The 21487-nt window shown below is 42.6% G+C and overlaps 1 pseudogene; it reads right to left on the bottom strand.

The window, feature by feature from the left end:
* Positions 1 to 9313: 9313 nt before the first annotated feature.
* LOC128100220 (uncharacterized) lies at positions 9314 to 9432 on the bottom strand (annotated as a pseudogene).
* Between the last annotated feature and the right edge of the window lie 12055 nt (positions 9433 to 21487).

The raw sequence follows: 21487 nt of genomic DNA, 5'->3' as shown, positions 1-21487 counted from the left end.
CTGAGGTAGAAGGATCACAAGTTCCAAGTCAGCCTGAGTTACATGAGAAGATACTGTCCAAAAATACACAATTCACCACTAGAACTTTATAGTAATTAATAACATATACTTAGTTGTAGATAGCACATATAGACAGGTTTTATTTAATTGTACACGATATGTTAGAACAAGCAGAAGTTTGAAAAGCAGGCAAATCTGGGTTCAGTTATAACCCATGAAACCTGGAGTCATTGGGTTATTTTGCCTTTAGTTTCCTTTTGTGTGAAATGGGGGCTAATATTAAAATATTTCAGACATGTACAAGTTTTGGAAGCATGCAAAATAATGTTGCAGAGAGTATGCATGAAACAAACCAAAGATAGTTTTGTAAGATCATGTAGTTCAATTAGTCATAAATAACTAATGTTTCTCTTTTGGATCCTTGACATTTACTATCCGGGAGTGTGCATTTCCTCGCTTTGTATGTTCTATATTTTGTCATTAAACACAAAAATTTAATATTCAGACCAATGACAAAAGTAACTATGAAATTTTATCTAATTACTTCTTTTTTTACCAGCAATTTATCTTGTTTTCCCCAATGGGCATCACCTCAGCTCAGTGATCAAGCTCATATCTCGGAAGAGAAGCTCTCAGCTTATGTCCCTAGCATGTGTGCCAGGACACACCATCACTTAGTAAGTAATCCTGCCCAAAACACATACTTTGATCTAATAATGAGAAAGCACAAAGAAATCCAGATTGGAGGATAGAGTATAAAAACAAATGGACCTTATTCTAAAATAATGTTAATGTTGAAACAGTCTGAGCAATTTTAAGATTGAAGCAGATTCACAGATAGAATAACTGAATGCAGTGAATGAATTCTGGGTTTTTATTTTATATTTTTATATTTTTGGTTGTGAGTCTAGCCTTTAACGGCTGAGCCATCTCTCCAGCCCTGGGTTTTTATTTTAAAGTGACTACTTACTTAGTGTGCACGTGAATATGTGTGCATGCATGCTCATGCACTCAAGACTGTACATAAAATATGAGTGTATATCAAAGGACAGTTTTTGGGAGTTGGTTCTCTCCTTCCACCTTGTGGGTCTGGGAATGGAACTCGGTCATCAGGCCGGGAGCAAGCCTCTTTATCTGCTGATTCTGCTTTGTTTGTAGTGCCCGGCCGTGAGTTGGCTGTGGCTGAGCTCCTGGCTCTTTTGCTTCTTCTCTGAGTGCTGGAATCCTGGGTGTGCACCATCACTTCCAGGTTAGTGAGTGATTCTGGGTTGGACTTTGGAGGAGAGATAACTTTTGCACAAAGATCAGTTTGGGGGCACTGGAGAGATGGCTTCGCTGGTGAAATGTCTGCCATGCAAGCATGAGGACCTGAGTTTGCCTTTCCACAACTCATATCAAAGCTTCACCTGGCTGGGCACATGTGTAACCCCAGCGCTGTGAGTGGGTGGAGAATAGAAGTGATCCCTGAAACTCCTTGGCCAGCTAGCTTAGCCCATTGGGGAGTCCGAGTCCAGACAGACCCTGTCTCAAGAAAAAAGAAAGGTGTAAAGTGATTGAAGAAGATGCCTGGCCTCTGCCTCTGAGCTCCTGACCTCTGCCTCTGAGCTTACCCTTCTTGAACATGCAGATACACTACTCACTGGCTCACACATACAAATCATTGTTGGGAAATTGGTAGTTTGAATATGGACAGTGTATTCATATAATATTTGTTAATGTTAGGTTTCCCAAATGTGGGAAAGAGTCAATCTCTCTTTCTCTCTCTCTCTCTCTCTCTCTCCTCTCTCTCTCTCTCTCTCTCTCTCCACACACACACACACACACACACACACACACACCACACACACACACAGATAGATGATGAATTTTGAATATTGCAGACAATAACAGTAGATACTGAGACAGACAGAGTAAGTACTGAGGCAATTGTGTCAAACCTGATGGCATACTGCTGTGGATGACTGATTGATAAATAAAACCCTGACTGGCCAGTAGCCAGGCAGGAAGTATAGGTGGGACAAAGAGAGCGGAGAAGTCTGGGAAGTAGAAGAGCTGAGGCAGAGAGACGTTGCCAGCCGCCGCCATGAGAAGATGTAAGATACCGGTAAGCCACGAGCCACGTTGGCAACTTATAGATTAATAGAAATGGGTTAATTTAAGATATAAGAACAGCTAGCTAGAAGCCCGAGCCATTAGGCCAAACAGTTTAAATAATATAAGCATCTGTGTGTTTATTTTATAAGTGGGCTGCAGGACTTCAGGGGCTTGGCAGGACCTGGAGAGAAGCTCTCCAGCTACAGCATACTGCAATTTGAAGTTAAAAAGGGTTTTTTGTATGTTTGTTGTTTTTAAGAAAAACTGTTTTGAAGCTGAGGCAGGAGGATTGCTGAGTTTGATGCCAGCCTGGGCTACAAAGTGAGTCCCTATCACAAGAAAAAACCAAAATGAAACAAAATCTTGTTTTGTAGAAAGTAATTGATCTCTTGATGCAACTGTTTTTCCTAAAGTAGGATTTACTTAGAAAGAACTAATTAGTTCAAATCAGGCTCAAACGTGCCCTTGTCAATGTACGAATATTGGTTTATCATAATAGATTCTGGATTCTTTTTTTTAAATAATTTATTTAAGTTTATCTTATGTGCATTGGTGTGAAAGTGTCAGATCCCCTGGACTTTGAGTTACAGGCAGGTGTGAGCTGCCATGTGGGTGCTGGGAATTGGACTCAGGTCCTCTGGATGACCAGTCAGTGCTCTTAACCTCTGAGCCATCTCTCCAGCTCCTAATTTTTTTTTTTTTTTTTTTTTTTTTTTGGTTTTTCAAGACAGGGTTTCTCTTTGTAGCTTTGTGCCTTTCCTGGATCTCGCGCTGCAGACCAGGCTGGCCTCAAACTCACAAAGATCCGCCTGGCTCTGCCTCCCAAGTGCTGGGGTTAAAGGCGCTGCGCCGCCGCCCAGCTTGATTCTGGATTCTTATGTATGTCCTTGAGAGAAGTAGTGAGGATGAGGAATTCTCTCTCATTCTTTTAATGGGCGCCTCCTCCAGCCAAGCATATGGTCATGGACAGATCTGGATGTAAAAGTTTACATTATTAACGAGTAACTAGAAAGCAGTAGCAACAGTGAACGGTTTTAAAACATACGTAGGCAAATTTGGATCCAGCAAATAAAAGTAAAACCTTTGAAAAAATAAACTCCAATTTAGTACATTGGTTTTCACAGCCAAATATTAATATATATTAAACAATTAACAAATAATATATATTACAATTTATTTAAAGTGTTTTTAAATGCCTACCAGTCATAATTCTCTGAAACCTGGGAACAAGATTAATATGTGTGCTGTAAAAGCACATGTATGTGTGGGTGTGGTGGGTGTGCCTGTGCATTCAGAGTCCTGAGGAAGATATCAGGTGTCTTGTTCTATGACTCTCCCCCTTACTCCTTTAGAAAATTGAAGCTAGGATACAGCTTGTATCTCATTGAATCCTGAAGCTAGGATACAGGCCAGAAAGACCTAGCAACAATTTTGCCTCCATCCCTTCCCCTAGAGACTCTTCTATCCATCAGTGGGTTGCAGTGCTGCCACTCCCGGATTTTTACGGATGCTGGGATCCAGACTCAGGTCCTCTGCCATGCAGCAAGTGCTATAACTCACTGAACCTTCTCTGCATCTCCACAATTAAATATTACATTCTGGTATTTGATATTTCAAAAGAGAAGGGGCAGGGCTGGGGAGATGGCTGAGTGGATAAAACACTTGGCATGCAAGCCTGAGGACCAGAGTTCAGACCCACAGTTCCCAAACAGAGGCCAAGTGGGCATGACAGCCCACTTTGGAGACAGACAAAGATATCCCTTTAGGTAAGATGGATATCTAGACTAGCCAAATCAGTGAGCTCTCGGTGAGAGACCCTGTCTCAGGAAGATGGAATGAGATTGAGGAAGACACCTGCTGCCAACTTTTGGTACACACACAAACGGACACATACATGCACACAGACACACACACAAACAGACACATACATGCACACAGACACACACACAAACAGACACATACATGCACACAGACACACAGACACATACACGCACACAGACACACACACACAAACACATACACGCACACAGACACACACACAGACACATACACGCACACAGACACACACACAACAGACACATACATGCACACAGACACACACACACAACAGACACATACATGCACACAGACACACACACACAAACAGACACATACATGCACACAGACACACACACAAACAGACACATACACGCACACAGACACACACACAAAAAGACACATACATGCACACAGACACACACATAACGGACACATACATGCACACAGACACACACACACAACAGACACATACATGCACACAGACACACACACAAACAGACACATACATGCACACAGACACATACACACAGACACATACATGCACACAGACACACACACACAAACAGACACACACAGACACACACACAAACAGACACATACACGCATACAGACACACACACAAAAAGACACATACATGCACACAGACACACACACAACGGACACATACATGCACACAGACACACACACAAACAGACACATACATGCACACAGACACACACACAAACAGACACATACATGCACACAGACACACACACAAACAGACACACACACAAACAGACACACGCATACAGACACACACACAAAAAGACACATACATGCACACGACACACACAAACAGATACATACATGCACACAGACACACACACACAGACACATACATGCACACAGACACACACACAAACAGACACATACATGCACACGACACACACACACAAACAGACACATACATGCACACAGACCACACACACAAACAGACACACACACAGACACACACACAAACAGACACACGCATACAGACACACACACAAAAAGACACATACATGCATACAGACACACACAAACACACATACACGCACACAGACACACACACAAACAGACACATACATGCACACAGACACACACACACAAACAGACACATACACGCACACAGACACACACACAAACAGACACACACACACACACACACACACACACACACACAGAGAGAGTCTTAAAGATTTTACTTAAACCTTTTCTTATCAGTGAAACTTGCATGTATGTAATAATCAAAATACAGCATAATATCTCTCCTCTCTTCCCCACTCTCTGTCCACACACATCTTTTTATTTCCCAAAGACAGTGACTGTCATAGGTACTGTATGGCATAAAAGTATGGGCGCCACATTCTTAAATTCAAAATGTTCATCATTTACTGTTTTTCACCTTTTGACAAATCACTTTCAAGATACCCTTTGCAGAAAGGCTCAGTTTTCACATTTTTTTCTCTCCAGTTTTTTAAAAAAATATTTATTTACTATTTTATGTGTATAGTGTTTTCCTGCATGGATGTAAGTGCACACATATGCCTGGTGCCTGTGGAGGTCAGAAGAGGGCCTTGGGTCCCCTGGAAGTGGAGGTGTAGACGGTGTAAGCCACCATATGGGTACTGGAATTCAGTCTCAGCTGTCTGAGGAGCAGCCGGTGCTCCTAACTGCTGACATTCTCCAATCACTTCTCTCCAGTTATTGAAGGTTTGTTTTAGTTTTAATTCACAAAGCTGTACATATTAACTCGTATAATAATCAAATCAGGATAATTAGCATGTTCATTACTTCAATCCAGAATCCTGTCTTCTGGCTTCTTGAATGAACAATAGGTTGTTGTTAGCTGCTGTTATTCTTCTGTGTAATAAAATTCCAGATTTATTCTTCTTATCTGACTGTAACTTTGAACCTGTTAGGCAACTTCTCACCACACTTCAGTGCACTCCCCACCCCCTGAGAACCACTGTCCTGCTGTCTCCACCTGTGAGACCCATGCTTTCAATTCCCTGCATAGAGGACAGTACGTGGTGCTTACCTTTCTGTGTCTGGTGTACTTTTCGTAATACAATTTCTTCCAGGTTCATCCATTTTCCAGCAAATTACAGGATTTCACTTTTTAAAATGGCTGATCAGTCCTCTATTGTGTATTTACACATTTTTTTTATCTGTTCCAATTGGAGGCACTTACACTGTTTATTGTGAATAGTGTAGTAGGCACGGGAGTGCAGATGCCTCTTCAGGATACTGACTACACTCCCTGTGGATAGACATCTAGCAGTCAGATTGCCTCACACTTTCACTAATGGCATGAAAGAATCCTTCTTCTCCATCCTCAGCACCATGTGTTGTTATTTTAGTTAGTAATTGCCTTTCTAACTGGGATGGGTGATACTTGCTGTTTGGATTTGCATCTCTCCAACAATTAGTGATGCTGATGCTGAGCATTTTTCACATACTTGCTTTCTACTCAGGCGCTTTCTTTTGAGAAGTGTCTACTCAAGTATCAGGTCCACTTTCATTGTTGTTGCGTCAGATGTAGTTTGCAAATATTTTCCTTCATTCTTTAGGTTTTCCTTCCCTCTGTTAATTATTTCCCTTGCTGTGCAAAAACCTTTAGTCTGATGTAATCCTATGTCAGTTTTTGGCTTTGTTCTCTGTGCTTTTGTTTTATTTAAAAATACAGGCCAGGGAGGTGGGCCATTGAATGAAGATGCTGGCGCCAAGCCTTATGACCTGAGCTTGGTATCTGCAACCTACACGGTGGGAGGAGAGAACCAACTCTAGAAACTTGTCCTCTGCCTCACATATTCTCTGTGGCATTGGAACACACAGATGTAGTGGGTAGCCATTCCAGCTTTGATCTGGAAGTTCCAACCCCCATTGAGGCTTCGGCAACTGTCACGCCCACAAGGCGGGGCCAAGGGAGGCGCCTGGAGACCTGAGATCCAGATGGGCCAGCTCGCGCTCTTGGTGTCTTTGTGAAAATCATTTGTGCATTTATTTCTGGGTTCTCTATGTGTTTTTTGTTTTGTTTTGTTTTTACATGTGTTTATATGCCAGTATTATTTTGTAATATGTTTCTAAAGTCAGCAGGGTAATATCTCTATGCTCACTCCTTTACTTGGTAGTTTTGGCTATTGAAGGTCTTCTGTGGTTCACCTGTATGATGCTAGAGAAGATGTTTTCCTATTTCTGTAAGAATATTGGTATTCTGACATGACTTGTGCTGACTGAGTAGATCACTTTGGGGTACTGTGAACATCAACAATGTTGATTTTTATGGTCTATAAACATGGAGTACTTCCTGTTGACTATTTTCAATCTCTCTTCAGTGCTGAACAGTTTGTGTTGTAAAGAGTTTTATGTCTTGGTTGAATTATATTTAGAAGCTGCTTGTTTTTACTGTTTATTTGTTTTGTAGCTATCGCAATGGGGTTATTTTATGGTTTCCTTGTCAGATAGTTTACTATTAATGTAAAGAAACACTGTAGATTCTATATGCTGATTCTTTTTATCATGCAATTTTACTGAATTATAGGCTATGAGTTTTTTGACAGAGTCTTTATGGGTTGTTTTATATGTATGAAAATTTCATCTGCACGTAAGGAAATGTGCCTTCCTACCACTTTAGGTGTCCTTTGTTAAATATGATGTTTTTAGCACAATAAAAAAATAAGTACTATTCTTTGTGTTTTATCATTTTTACTTCCACACTTTGTGTACATGATCACTTTAAAGTTATAATCTCAGATTTCACTTAAAAATGATAAATTTCAGCCAGGTCACTCCTTTAACCCCAGCATTTGTGAGGCAGAGGCAGGTGGATCTCTGAGTTCGAGGCCAGCCTGGTCTACAGATGAGTTCCAGGATAGCCAGAGTTGCACTGAGAAACCCTGTCTCATAAAACCATAAATAAATAAATTCCCTTACAAAACAGTAAGAAATGTGCTAATTATTTTCTATGTTTTCTGATTGAGAAATGGTCCCAGGCCTCAAGACTGTGTAACAAGGTCAGAGAAACGTAGAGGCTGAACTACTTTTGTAAGTCCTTGGGTGGTCTAGCTGCATTTCCAAGTTGTTATAACAATCTTTTGTGTCATGAGATGCCTTGCCCAGGTTGTGCAATGTAGCCATTACAACCAAGCAAACCTGTTGCTCAACCACTTCAGCACTGTTTCCTCTTTATCCAAATCAATTTATTTCTATGCAAACATGGTTTAATACATTTTTTTAAAATCACCTAATGAGAAAGGCTGTAAAAATTTCTGTAGACTTGCTGACTATAAAGAAAAAAGAACTACTTTAAAAGTACACTATGAGCCATTGAGGATTTAGAAGTCTTTAAAATCCAGGTTCAACCAACAGCTGGTGACATCAGGTACAGTTGTTTTCACAGATGGCTCTCTCCTTTCTGCCCACATAGCTTCCCACATTCTCCTTTACTAGTCACTGTGGGACTGTGCCACAGGTGGTAGGTGTGGGTACATGTCACTAGCACAATGCTGGAAGAGAGGCTTCAGCTTCCTGCCAACTTAAGGGTTGTGTTGGCCATTCCGGTAGGAACCAGTGGTCTTCGCTGTTGTTGTTTAGCTTTTGTTTTTGCTGTGGGACAGAAGGTGGAAAGAAAGAGGAGTCTGAACCATTCCACCAAGAGGTTGTATCAACTACTAGCTTCACGGTTTCACATTTCTGTCCTGTTAAAACAGTGAACTCCACAGTCAGCCATCTGTTTCCTTCGAAGTAGATGATTCATTTTTTGCTTTGTATTCTGCAAAAGAGTATTATTTTGAGAAGCATGTGGACATAACTAACTTGAAAGTCAGTTTCAATTCATACTTAATGCATTAATTTGTCAAGAGTTAGTTCTGCAAAGAAAGTAAAACAACTGTGATACCCCAAAAAATGGATTTGAAAAGTCATCTTTTCTTTAAATCAGAAGAAAAAAAAATCAACATCTCTTGGGCAAATCTGTTCCATAACTTTCTATTTCAAAGACATGGAACTTGCAGGGATTGTGTTTGCAGGAGATGCTTTGCTGTCGCTTCTGCCTGGGTTCATTCTGTGATTAAGCCCACAGCTACTTTGCTACGTTGTGAAGACATTGTTGGGTTCAAGCGTGTGAGATTATTGAGCTTACAGATGCAAAAACAGACAAGTTCTTTAAGGTTTTATATTCTTTTTTATTTAATTTTTGAGACAGGGATCTCATGTAGCCAAGGATGATCTTGAAATTTTGATCCTTCTGCCTCAAGCTCTTGAGAGCCGAGGTTACAGGTGTGCACCACAACATTCTGTGTTGTATGGTAATGAGGTACTTGAACCCAGGGCCTGGAGCATGCCGGGCAAGCATTCTACCAATTGAGTTACACCCCCAGCTTTTATCACTTTTTATTGTATCAAAACATACTCAACAATGAGTTCTGAGATGCAAAGAGGATTTAGCTTTTACATCTACTTTTAGTCCTTGTCCAGTAAGCAAAAACACACACAAGTGCATTAAACACATGGATTTCTGAAGGCCCACTGTGTGCAAGTCATTATTTTAGTACCAAAGATACAAAAATTAAGCTACCTGTCTATTTGAGGATACATATATGCACATATATAAGGACCATCATAGAGATTAAAACAGATACCTACAAAGTGTAACTGGGAATTGATCATAGATTATGCCAAAGAGTGAAGGAATATGGAGGAATTTGCTCAGGGTCTTAAAGGATGGCTGAGAGTCTCTCAATGTGTCTTAACCAGTGGGAGTAGGCATGTCTACACCCAGAGAACTAGTTTGCAAAAGCATGAAGGCCTAAAATGTAAGATAATCTCTAAAGTGGCTAGAGGAATCACTGGAATTTACGGCAGAGATAAGCATAACTTCCGTTCAGTGGTTGGCCATCTCATCTGCTTCTCACATTCTCCTCTTAGTTCCACTCCTGCTTCAGCTGCCAGGCCACAGAGCTTCCTCTCACTGGTGTTTCTGGCCACTGAGTAGGTAACTTCTCACCTCCTTTACGAGCATGACTCGGTTCATGGAAGGAGTACAGCTGGTGCCTCTGTGTGTGTTATCCTCAAACAAACCTGTACTGCCCAGTCTGATCACTCCCACTGCTCATTGAGGTTATTCCTGAAGTCTTCATGACTGTTTTCAAACTAAATCTGTCCTTGAAGAGTGAGGGCAGGCCATGATTTGAGATGCTTAAAGTCCTAAGAGTAATCCTGAGATGAATTTTGACAAGGCTGATTGACAGATTTTAAGATGATTCCTGGAGGGCTGGAGAGATGGGTTAGTAGCTCAGTGCATTTGTTGCTCTTGCAGAGGACCTGTGTTTGGTTCCCGGCACCCACATGGTAGTTCACAAACCATCTATGACTCTAGTTCCAGGGGACCTGAAGCCCTCTTCTGACCTCCTTGGGTACCAGGCACATACATGATGTATGTACATACACAGAGGCAAACACTTATGTGCATAAATTAACTAAATCTTTAAAATAAAAAAAATCTGTAGCGAATACCCCTTCAGATATACAAATGCTGATGTATTTAAAGTAACCACGTGCTGCGCCACATATCTGTGGCTTTATATGCTGGGAGGATGAGGGAGGAGGCTCAATTGAGCCCAGGTGTTTGGAGGCAGGATTCACTACACTCACTGAAGGCCAGGACGCAGGGATTCGCAGTGGGGAGCGTGCCTGTGAACAGCCATGTACTCTAGCCTGGGCTACACAGAGAAACCTCTACTTTAAAACAAAGTCACACTTTTTAGTGTGATAATGACATTTTGACTATGGTTTTAAAAGCCATTCTTTGAAGAGCTATGTACTGTAATAATGAAGATAAAATTATATGAGATTTCTTTTAAAGTCATCCAGTGAGGAGAGGAGAGAGTAGTATGGAGAATATGGATGAAATAATCTTACTTACATGTTGGTAGTTACATGTGGTTTATTATACCAGGCTGTTTTTGCATATGTTTGAAATATTCAACAATAAAAAGTAAAGCAAGTTTGCATTTATTTACACTTCAATTTGTACTTGAAGCTTGGAAAGGAATAATTGTTTTCGTGGATATAAAGACTACATTTAAAAGCATTTCTTCTATTTTTGAGATTATATATACTTACAACATTTCTCCCTTCCATTTTCTCCCTCAATACCCTCCCACATACCTCTCCTTGCTCTCTTTCAATTCATGGCCACTTTTCATTAATTGCTGTTACATACAGGTATGTGTTTGACATATATTCCTAAATATAACCTGATCCGTTCGTATAATGTTACTTGTATGTATGGTTTTGAGCTGACAGTTTGGCATTGGTAACAGTTGTGTGCTCTGGGAAAACAATTTCCCCCCATGCTCAGCACTCCTCAGTTGTCTGTAGTTATCTGTGTAGGACGGAGACTGTGGTCTTTCTTTCATCTACTTTGGCATGTCTGTCACTGTCCTTGTTCAGCTCATGCTAGGCAGTCATGTTGGTGAGACTTTTGGGGTGTAGCTTCTGACATTACAAGGAGACACAGTTTCATTGTAAATTTGCTGATCCTCTGGTTCTTAAAATCATTCTGTCCCTTTTCTGCAAGGTTCCTTGAGTTTTGTGTGTAAGATTATTCTGTAGATAAATCCACTGGGACCGGGCTCTACAACTCCGCATTTTGATTGGTTGTGTTTTTCTGTAACTGTCTCCATTTGTTGCAAAGAGAAGTTTCCTTGATGAGAGGTGCAGACTACACTTATCTGTGGGTAGAAGGGCAAATATTTAGAGTGTAGTTAGGGATTATGCTGGTTTGGTAAGGTGGTGGTACAGGTTCTCCTCCAGGACCTAGCATGTCACTAGCCCTGGGTAGTTGGCTAGGTTTCCAGTACCAAGCATGATTTTTCTCTTGTTGAGTAGGTGTTATGTCCAATTACGGAGCTGTTGGTTACAGACAGGATATGTGTGCCACTATTTTACCCTCAGGTAATTGCACCATGCAGATTGTTGTGGTTCATAGGCATCCTAGCTGCATAGGACTGTTGGTTGCTTCTCTCCTTTGGAAGTTTGCGTGGTGCCTTTTGGTACTACGCAAGCTAGTTTCAAGAAGGAGGCTTTCAGATCAGTTCCAGTTGAGGCCCTGTGACAGACTGTATCTTAACAACACTGGTTCATCACTTCCTTCTTGGGTTGGGGAAATCTAAGTTCTCTACAAAAAACCTCACTACTCTTTCTATAAAGACTTCTGACATGTAGTTTTATGTAGATAAATCTTAGTAATTTAAAGGTGACTAAGTAGGCCACTAAACATGCTGCAAATCTGACAAAGGAGTATCTATTAACATTCTACCTCTTTCTATAAAGAATGCAACACTACTCAGCTGTGTCTTTATTGATTTCAACATAGCCTCTGTATAAAGTCTTCATGAATGAATACTACGAAATGTATATAAATGTAGAGGTGTTTTCCCTCTCTATTACAGTGTGTCAGCGGGGGATTTTTTTATTTTACCCTTTTTACACCTTTCAATATGATTTTAAGAACTCCAGGTGGGCTGGAGATATAGCTCAGTGACAGAGCAATTGCCTATCCTCTGACGAGAAAAATAAACTAACTCCAGGCATTCTTGGACCATGAAGTTGTTTTTCTTTCATTTAAATTGTTTAGCCCAGCAAGGAGGGGTTTTGCATGCCTGTAATCCACCCCCTTGGGAAGTGAACACAGAAGGATCCAGCATACATGATCATCCTGTACTACAGGACAAGTTGGAGACCAACTTGGGCTATGTGAGACCCTATCTTAAAAAGCCAAACATTAGAAAAAAGTGTTTAGCCTGTAAAGAACTCATACCTCAGACAGTGAGAGGTCTCCAGGCTTTTTCAAGCATTTAGTTTGGTTTGTTTCCAAAATAGTAAGATGATTCAGAGAGCTCCTGACTGGAGAGTGCAGGGCAGCTCATAAGTGAGATCCTCAGGGCTTCAGACATTCCTTGGGGGCAACTGCACAGGCGTTGGATGGTCTTCCTGTTCAAGTCAGTATGGAGCTCATCTTTTGTGCACTCTATAGTGGTTTTCCTTGCTCCAAAACCAGCTGATTAACACACCCCTAGCTCTTTATTTCTCAATTTATAAATCACCTCTACTGATATTAATTTGTATTTTCAAGGTGGTTTCCCTTGTGGTGACCTTTCTAGAACATGACCTAAGGCTGCTTGTATCTGAATTGCACAGCGTGCTAGTTAAACATACAGATTTCTGCCCCATACCATAGATGTCTTGGATCAGAAGCCCTGGAAGCCTTGGAAGAGGGTTTGGGGGCAATGTTTTGGACTGATAGCCAGTCTTTGGAGAAGTCTGGCCATGCCCAAAGACGATAAGTCACCATTGTACCCACCTATCTCCTTTAAAACTCTATTTGTTGTTTCAAAAGAGCATCTTGGGCAAAAAGAAGCCTTACATTTTGGGGTAAAAATTTAGAAATATTAAATATAAGAATTGTTACCATTCAGACCCACCCCTTGGGGACCTGGCCAATAAGCAGGCAATACCTTGGCCCACCTAGGGTTCTGACAACATAATCCTAAATAGCCTGTAGCCCATTTGCAAAGTCCCCTCATAAAAGACGGGTCCCGGCCACCCTCTCTCTCTTCTCTCCTCAGCAGATGCCCAGATGCCCACGCTCTCCCCCACCCTTTCTCTCTCTCCCTACACGGCTGCTCTGCACCGCCTGTCTCTGGCCCCTTCCTTCCCTCCCACCACTAGCCCGCTGGATGCCTCCCTCATCTCCTGCTCCCTGCTTCTGTGCTGGCTAGCATCTCATGTTTTCGCTCAAAATGTTTCTCTTCACTCCCTCACTCCCTCACCTCCTGCAACCACCATGCCACAGCCCAGATTTCCCTCCAGCACCTTCTGTGAGCTCCTGACAATTCTTCCTGGCTGCCCTAGATGGCTGGCCCCATAGGATCAGTGTCTGGTGCTGCTGCCTCCATCACCTTGGCAGGAAACAGCTTTCATTCTATGGTTTCTTACAGGCTGCCTTATACTATAAACTCTTATTTTAGGATTTTTAAATTAGTCAGCTGACAGGTTCCCAGGAAGAGTTTTTGTCTGTCTTTCTGTTAAAAAGCCTATTTTGTATGAGCGGATGGAAATGTGTGAATCACGTGGCCACATGCTTGTGTTTCTGACTGATTTTTGAATGTCTGAGATTATGAATTCTGTTTGAGTTGTGAAAAAAAAACAGCTAAGAAATTGTGTATGGAAAACATCACATGATCTGCCATGATGAGGGTGACTACATGGGCAGGTGCCATCTTGACTAAGGTCAAAGACAGACAGGTCATATAACTTCACCACCATCTTTGATGAGGGTGACCACATGGACTGGATAGATTCCCGTGTGACGATTTCTGTCCTGTACTAAACACAAGGTTTGTAAAATACAGGATTTAAAACAATACTGGTTTACTGAGGTGTTAAAGCTGCACCTCTGCATTCATGTACAGGGATGAATCTTGCTGGCAGCCAGATTTTGTAACCTAAGAATACATCTAGTCCTAATGACCTCTCTGTTCATTTTATCTCCTTCTGAGTAAGGAAGCAACAAATCTTAAATATTTTGGATTGGTGTGGACTTTTGTATGATGATAAAAATGTAAAGCTATATTTGATTCAACTCTGATGTATAATATACTCTATATGATAATAGAAATTTAAAGTTATAAAGATCTATTCAGATTAACAAAAGCTAATTTAGAGATTTACACCTATGTCTTTGCCAAGTGTTAAACACCAAGCTTCTAGAGACTTTAAATAAATGATGGAATATGTTTGATAAATAAGGTATTTGATAAATAAGATATATATTCTATAATGGAAGGTCCCCTGAGAGGGAGGCATTTGGACAGAGGCCTCCATGGCTTGTCAAGGACAATGCTGGCCTCTGTGCTCCCTCAGGCCCTGCTTACAAACAAGCAAAGTTTGTCTAGCCAGATACACCTAACAGATAGACAGTCCTCAAATGCTCAGAGATCTGCAGAATATGGCATTTAAAATGTTTAATTAAAGAGCTTTTCGTGATAGAGACACATGCCAGCTCCTGGAAGCACCCCTATTTCCTCCAAAGAAGATGGATGGGCATAGAAGAACCTCCACCCAGAACTTGCTCCAGAGTGGCAGCACCGGCCACTGAGCAAAAACTGCCTTTCACCTCAACTACTGCCTTTTGCCTCGACTGCCGCCAGGGCCTTCTTCAGACCCCGGACAGCAGGACTCTGGGGACCCATTGCCTCACTTTTGCCTAGACAAGGTAGGCCGGTCCGCCCCACAAGTTCCCACCCCACAACAGTCGGATCTTCTGAGGTCTGGCAGGCCTAGACCTGGCAGCTGAAGACTGATGCTGCTGCCCCAAGACCTCTGCCCTCCACGACCATGGAGGACCCTGGGGTGGCTGTCTAGGTAACCAGCAGGTAAGTCTCTGTCACTTTCAGTCACTAACTCAGGTAAAATTTGTCCTTCTCAATCTCTGATGCCATTTGATGACCAGGCTTTGTCAGTTCAACAGCAGCAACCAAGGCTTCAGCTGCCTTCCGAGTTCTCTGTGTAAAATTCACAGGCCTCACTCTCCTAGAGCTAATACTAAGTCTAGACACAACTCATTTTGCAGTGACTGCCCTCAGTGGTCATCCATCTGTATCTCCTGGTGAATTAGATAAAGAGAAGTTGCTTTAAGGTTTGTTTATGTGAAGACAGGAAAGCTGTCTCATTTCTTTTCACTTACTTATCCTCAGATCTGATGGTGTTTGATGACCAGGGTACTAACAAATTTGCCAGTTTTACAACTCTTCCCCCAACCCCAAGGCTACAAGCCCCTTGGTAGCTCATTAGTAAGTTTCCTGTTAATGTTCAGACAGGTGTGCCTCATTCACAGACTTCATGGTAGAGGATAAACTGGTTTCAGACGTAACTTTGGAGGTTCAAAGATCTAACATTGATAAATGCAGTTTTGATAGACTGAGCACTGACCACAAACAGTTTCAGGAGTCCTTCAATTTCTAGCCTTTTGCTATGACACCAAGATACAAATCTGTTCTAGTTGTTTCACAGACACCTGCCGGTTCCTGCACAGGTCCACCCCTTCTGCCACATTCATGCCAAGGCAAACCCACGTGGCCTTCCAGATACACCAGGCCCTGTACCAGCTCTGAGGACACCAGCTGGGTGAATAGTGACAGGTTAACTTCATCCACACACCTACTTGTAAAAACTCTGCTATCTCCTAACCTGTTGACACTTTTACAGGATGGATAGAGGCGTTTCCCATCTCCAGAGAGGCAGCAGATGTGATGGCTCAGGTACTCCTGAAGAACACATCATCCCTCAGTTTGGAATGCCATCTCCCCAAGCTCCTGGGACTTCACTGCTGGTACCACCTCTTCAGGTTCAAGTGGGCACCTACCCAGAAACTGGAACCTTGTTTTCCAAATGTCCCAATAAGGGCATAACTGCTCTCATGTCTCACTCACTCACTCTTAGCTCTTCTGTACAACCAGGGCACTTCTCCACTCCATTCTTTCAGGCAGTTATCACTCTTCCCATGGTCAGCCCCGCAGATGGGGCTGATGAAAACAATCTATTCCTTTTCCTAGCAACCTGCCTTCTCAGCTCCCTCAAGGAACAGATGCCTGAGGTCTCCCTGATGACAGCTAACTGAATGCTCCTTCACTCACACCTCCTGCTGTGCATGACCCCAACTCTTAACTCCCCTCCCCACTTCATCTCAAGTCAGCAGGAAGCAGTCTCGAGAGTCGGTGCACTCATTTCCCGCCACTTGCTATCCATAACTCACCTCTTTATGATAAACGAAAGGGAGGAGTGTTACCATTCAGACCCGCCCACTGGGGACCCGACAGCGTCATCCTATGTAGCCCATAGCCCATTTGCGTAGTGCAGCATATGGGAAGTCCTTCATAAGAGGCGGGGCCCCACCCACCGCTCTCTCTTCTTCTCTCCTCAGCCCCCGCCCATTCTCTTCCTCTTTTCCCTCTCTCTTTCTCTCTCTCCACACAAGGCTGCTCTGCACACCCTTTCTCTCCCCCCCACTAATAAAACTCTCCACATGAGTGTGTCTGCATGACATGTCTCTCCCTCACCCGCCATGGGGCCCCTCGGCTGCTCCAGCTCACCAAGGCCTCTCTCTTGCCATTTTTAAACTACAACAAGAATCCCTGTCAATTGTAGAACAACAGAAACTAGCGATATACATGTATTACTTCAGCTGGCCCTGCTGTTGCTTTTTGTTTTGCTCATCTTTTGAGGCAGGGTTTCTCTGTGTATTACCCTGGCTGTCCTGGAAATCACTCTATAGACCAGGCTGGCCTCAAACTCACAGAGATCTGAGTGCTGGGATTAAAGGAGTGCGCCACTGCCTGGCCAAAAAAATGTTCTAAGGTTATGGAATTCTGGATATTCAATTTCTCTCTGCAGTACTGAAGGACTGACCTGTGCGAGGACACGTTTCTGTCTTTCTTTCACCTCCTCCACCCCCCTCACTGTGTTACAGTTTAAAGAAAGGTCTTTCTTACACTAATCTGACTACAGTTTCCCATGGGCAGAAAGCTCTGTGGAATCCCCTGGGATAATGAAACACAGAGTACAGTGGCTGGAAGTCACACTGTGCGAGTAATAAATGAACAGCAAATCCTTTTGTGATCAGATGGATTTCTAGTCTCTCCTATGAAGTTGCAGGACATTTTAAAATGGACTGTAAACTAATAGGTTATATTTGCTTGTTTCAGACAGGTCTCATGTAGGACTGGCTGACCTTGAGCTCACTCTCTAGCCAAGGATAACCTTGGACTTCTGCTTCTCCTTCCTCCACTTCCTGAGAACTGAGTTTACAGCCTTGTGTGACTATGCCTGGTTTCACTGATAGATAACTAGAAAAAAAAATTACACGATTTGTCCCAGGACTTTTGGCATCATTCTGACAGAACAAAAACTTGAGGGTAGCTGCTACTTCCTCCTGCTTGTATAGCGGTTCCCCTCAGTATTCACATAAATAATTAAGCAGAAAATGATAGAGCTTTAAGACTGAGGTTGGAACTTGTCTCAATTCAGCAATAAAATTATCTACAGATACTTGGCCTGGTTTTATCAAAACCACAAAATTCAGGTCATTTATAGAGACATTTCTGTTTAATAACTCCTTACCAAAATATAGAATATATCTGTGTTGTTTTTATCAGTAGCATGCTAATAATAATTGAAGTAACTAAATCTAGAAGTGTGTGTGTGTGTGTGTGTGTGTGCGCGCGCTCAAGCAGAGCAGAGGTCAACATCAGAAGTCCTTCCACCATTTTCTATGGTGGTATTTTATTTGTACTGAAATGTGATTTTAATTGTATGTTAATAAAGTTGCCCGGGGGTCAGAGCTATTAGAGCCATAGCAAGAGCGTGGCGGTGGTGGCACACACCTTTAATCCCAGTACTTGGTAGACAGAGCTAGGTAGATCTCTGTGTGTTCAAGGATACAGCCAGCATTGGAGACACATGCCTTTAATCTCAATCCCAACCATAGAAGACCTGGAAGTCTCTACAGACAGGCAGTGACGAGGCAGTCATGTGTTTGGGTTTACAACCAATGAGAAGGCAGAACAGAAAGACTATATAAAGACAAACACACAGGAAGTAGGTCCCTTCCGGAGAGCTCTCTTGGCTGAAGAGAATCGCTGAAGCAGGAAGGGTGAGGCTCTTAGCTCTGACCTCTTGGCTTTCTTCTCTGAATTGGCTCTGTGTTTCTTATTTAATAAGATGGTTGGTTACATCTACAATTTTCCACCTTATTTTCTGAAGGGGGTGGGTGTCTCTCATTGACTCTGGCTGGCCAGCTAGTCTCTGTGGTCCTCCTGTCTCCACTTCTCAGTTTTCTACACGGGTGTTGTGGATCCAAACTCAGGTTCTCACACTTGTCTTACAAGCACTTTACTTACTCACTGAGCCACACCTCGTTAGATCCTAGAATAATTTTTATATAACCCTGGCTGTTATGGAACTTTCAATGTAGACCAGGCTGGCCTCAAAGCTCACAGAGATCCACCAGCCTCTGTATTCCTAGTCCCAAGTGCTGGGATTAGGGTGTGCAACAACTCACTTGGCTCATAGAATACATTTTAAACATAAATCTATAGTCACAGGGACTAGATATGGTATAATTTCAATTTATAAACTTTTATTATGATATTTAAGATGATACAGAGAGTGTCAAGAATTAAAACATAGAACAGAGTCAAATTCTTCGATGGAAGTAGAACAGAATAAGAGTTGAAGGAAAGAAAGGAAAGAGAATCCTCTCATTAAAGAGCAGCTTGTTCATGCATTAAAACAAATGATGGGATATTAGATCCTATTAGGTAGATTTTGGTTTTTTTTGGTATTTTGTTTGCTTGTTTGTTTTAATAATTTATTTGTATTTTACGTACATTGGTGTTTTGCCTGCATGTATGTCTGTGTAAGGGTGTTGCATCCCCTGGATCAGAAGTTGTAGACAGTTGTGAGCTGCCATGTGGGTGATGAGAATTGAAACTGGGTCCTCAAGAAAAGCAGCCAGTGCTCTTAATCACTGAGCCATCTCTCCAGCCGCTGCTTTTTTTAATTAGGGATTTTTTTTATTCATTTTATGTACCAATCACAGATCCCCCTCTCCTTATTCAACCCACCCCTCCCACCTCCCCCCCCCCAACCCATGCCCCATTCCCTCCTCCAACAAGTCAAAGTCTCTTGTGGGGAGTCCACAGAGCCTGGTACATTCAGTAGAGGCAGGCCCAAGTCCCTACCCCAGCATCAAGGCTGTGCAAGGTGTCCCACTGTAGGTAGTGGGCTCCAAAAAGCCAGCTCATGCACCAGGGATGGATACTGATCCTACTGTCAGGGGGCCCTTTAAGCTACACAACTATTTCGCTCATGCAGAGGGCCTAGTCTAGTCCCAGGAAGGCTCCACAGCTGTTGGTCTAAAGTTCATGAGTTCCCACTAGTTTGGTTTGGTTGTCTCTGTAGGTTTCTCCATCATGATCCTGATGCCCCTTGCTCATAGAATCCCTCTTCCCTCTCTTCAGCTGGACTCCTGGAGCTCGGCCTGGTGTTTGGCTGTGGATCTCTGCATCTGCTTCCACTAGACACTGGATGAAGGCTCTATGATGACAATTAGGGTACTCACTGATCTGATTATTAGGGTAGGCCAGTTCAGGCATCCTCTCCACTGTTGCTAGTAGTCTAAGCTGGGGTCATCCTTGTGATTCCTGGGAACTTCCCTAGCACTCAGTTTCTCCTTATCCCCATGATGTCTCCCTCCATCATGGTATCTCCCTCACTGCTCCCCCACTCCGTCCCTACTCCAGCTCAACCATCTGATTTTCTCATGTTCTCACCCTCTATCTCCCACCCTCCATTTTGCCCCCCCCACCGCCACCATCCCCAGTTTACTCATGGAGATCTCCTCTATTTCCCCTTCCCAGGGCGATCTATACATTCCCTCTTTGGGTCCTCCTTGTTAGCTAGCTTCTCTAGAGCTGTGGGTTGTAGTCTGGTTATCCTTTGCTTTACTTCTAGCATCCACTTATGAGTGAGTACATACCATTTTTGTCTTTCTGAGTCTGGGTTACCTCACTCAGGATGATATTTTCTAGTTCCATCCATTTGCCTGCAAATTACATGATGTCATTGTTTTTTTACTGCTGAGTAATACTCCATTGTGTATATGTACCATGTTTTCTTAATTAATTCTTCAGTTGACGGGCATCTAGGTTCTCAGCCCCTGCTTTTTGTTTTTTGAGACAGGGTTTTTCTGTGTAGCCCTGACTGTCTTGGAACTAGGTGTGTAGGTCAGGCTGGCCTCTAACGCAGAGAACAGCCTGCTTCTGTCTCTTGAGTGCTGGAATTAAAGGCATGCACCACCACACCTGGCCCATTAGATCAATTCTTAAAGCATATAAATTTGCAGTATATTAATTTGGGCTGAAAAAAAATTAAATGTCAGTTTTGAAGGAACTTTGACAAGCTTGAGTGTGGGGAGCATGGCTCTGGCAGGCCTTGCTCTTCTCACCCACTCCCTCGGCCTTGCTAAAAACCATTAGATTCCTAAAGCTAGTCATCAAGGTCTATTCCCTTATTTGCCCACTTCCTCCTCCTGAGGCTAACTTCCAAGGTCCAGCTGTCAAAGTACTGAAGTCCAGCAATCAGAAGTCCCCTTTGGCTCACCTAATTAACATGCCCAGTTAAAATTTAACTCTTCATTCTAACATGGGGTTTTCTCTTTTACCTTTATAAACCACCATTTGTGTATTGCCACATTTGTCTCCCCTCTGTCCAGAGGTGGTCCTCTGTCCCTCTGTGACAATACCTCTGCTCCCTTCCCATCCTCCCTCATCCTCTGTCTCCTGTCTTTGTCTCTTACCCTCTGCCCTCTGTCCTTCTGGGGCAAATAAATCTCCTTTGTGCTGAGAATATGGTGATATTTTATTTGTGCTGAAATGTGATTTTATTTGTATGTTAATAAATAAAAGTGCCTGGGGGTCAGAGCTAATAGCAA

This window comes from Peromyscus californicus, unplaced genomic scaffold, assembly GCF_007827085.1.
Source record: "Peromyscus californicus insignis strain IS unplaced genomic scaffold, ASM782708v3 Scaffold_6__1_contigs__length_162567912, whole genome shotgun sequence".
Taxonomy (NCBI): Eukaryota; Metazoa; Chordata; class Mammalia; order Rodentia; family Cricetidae; genus Peromyscus; species Peromyscus californicus.
Note: the sequence above shows the minus strand (reverse complement) of the source record. Positions and strands in the feature narration are given on the sequence as shown.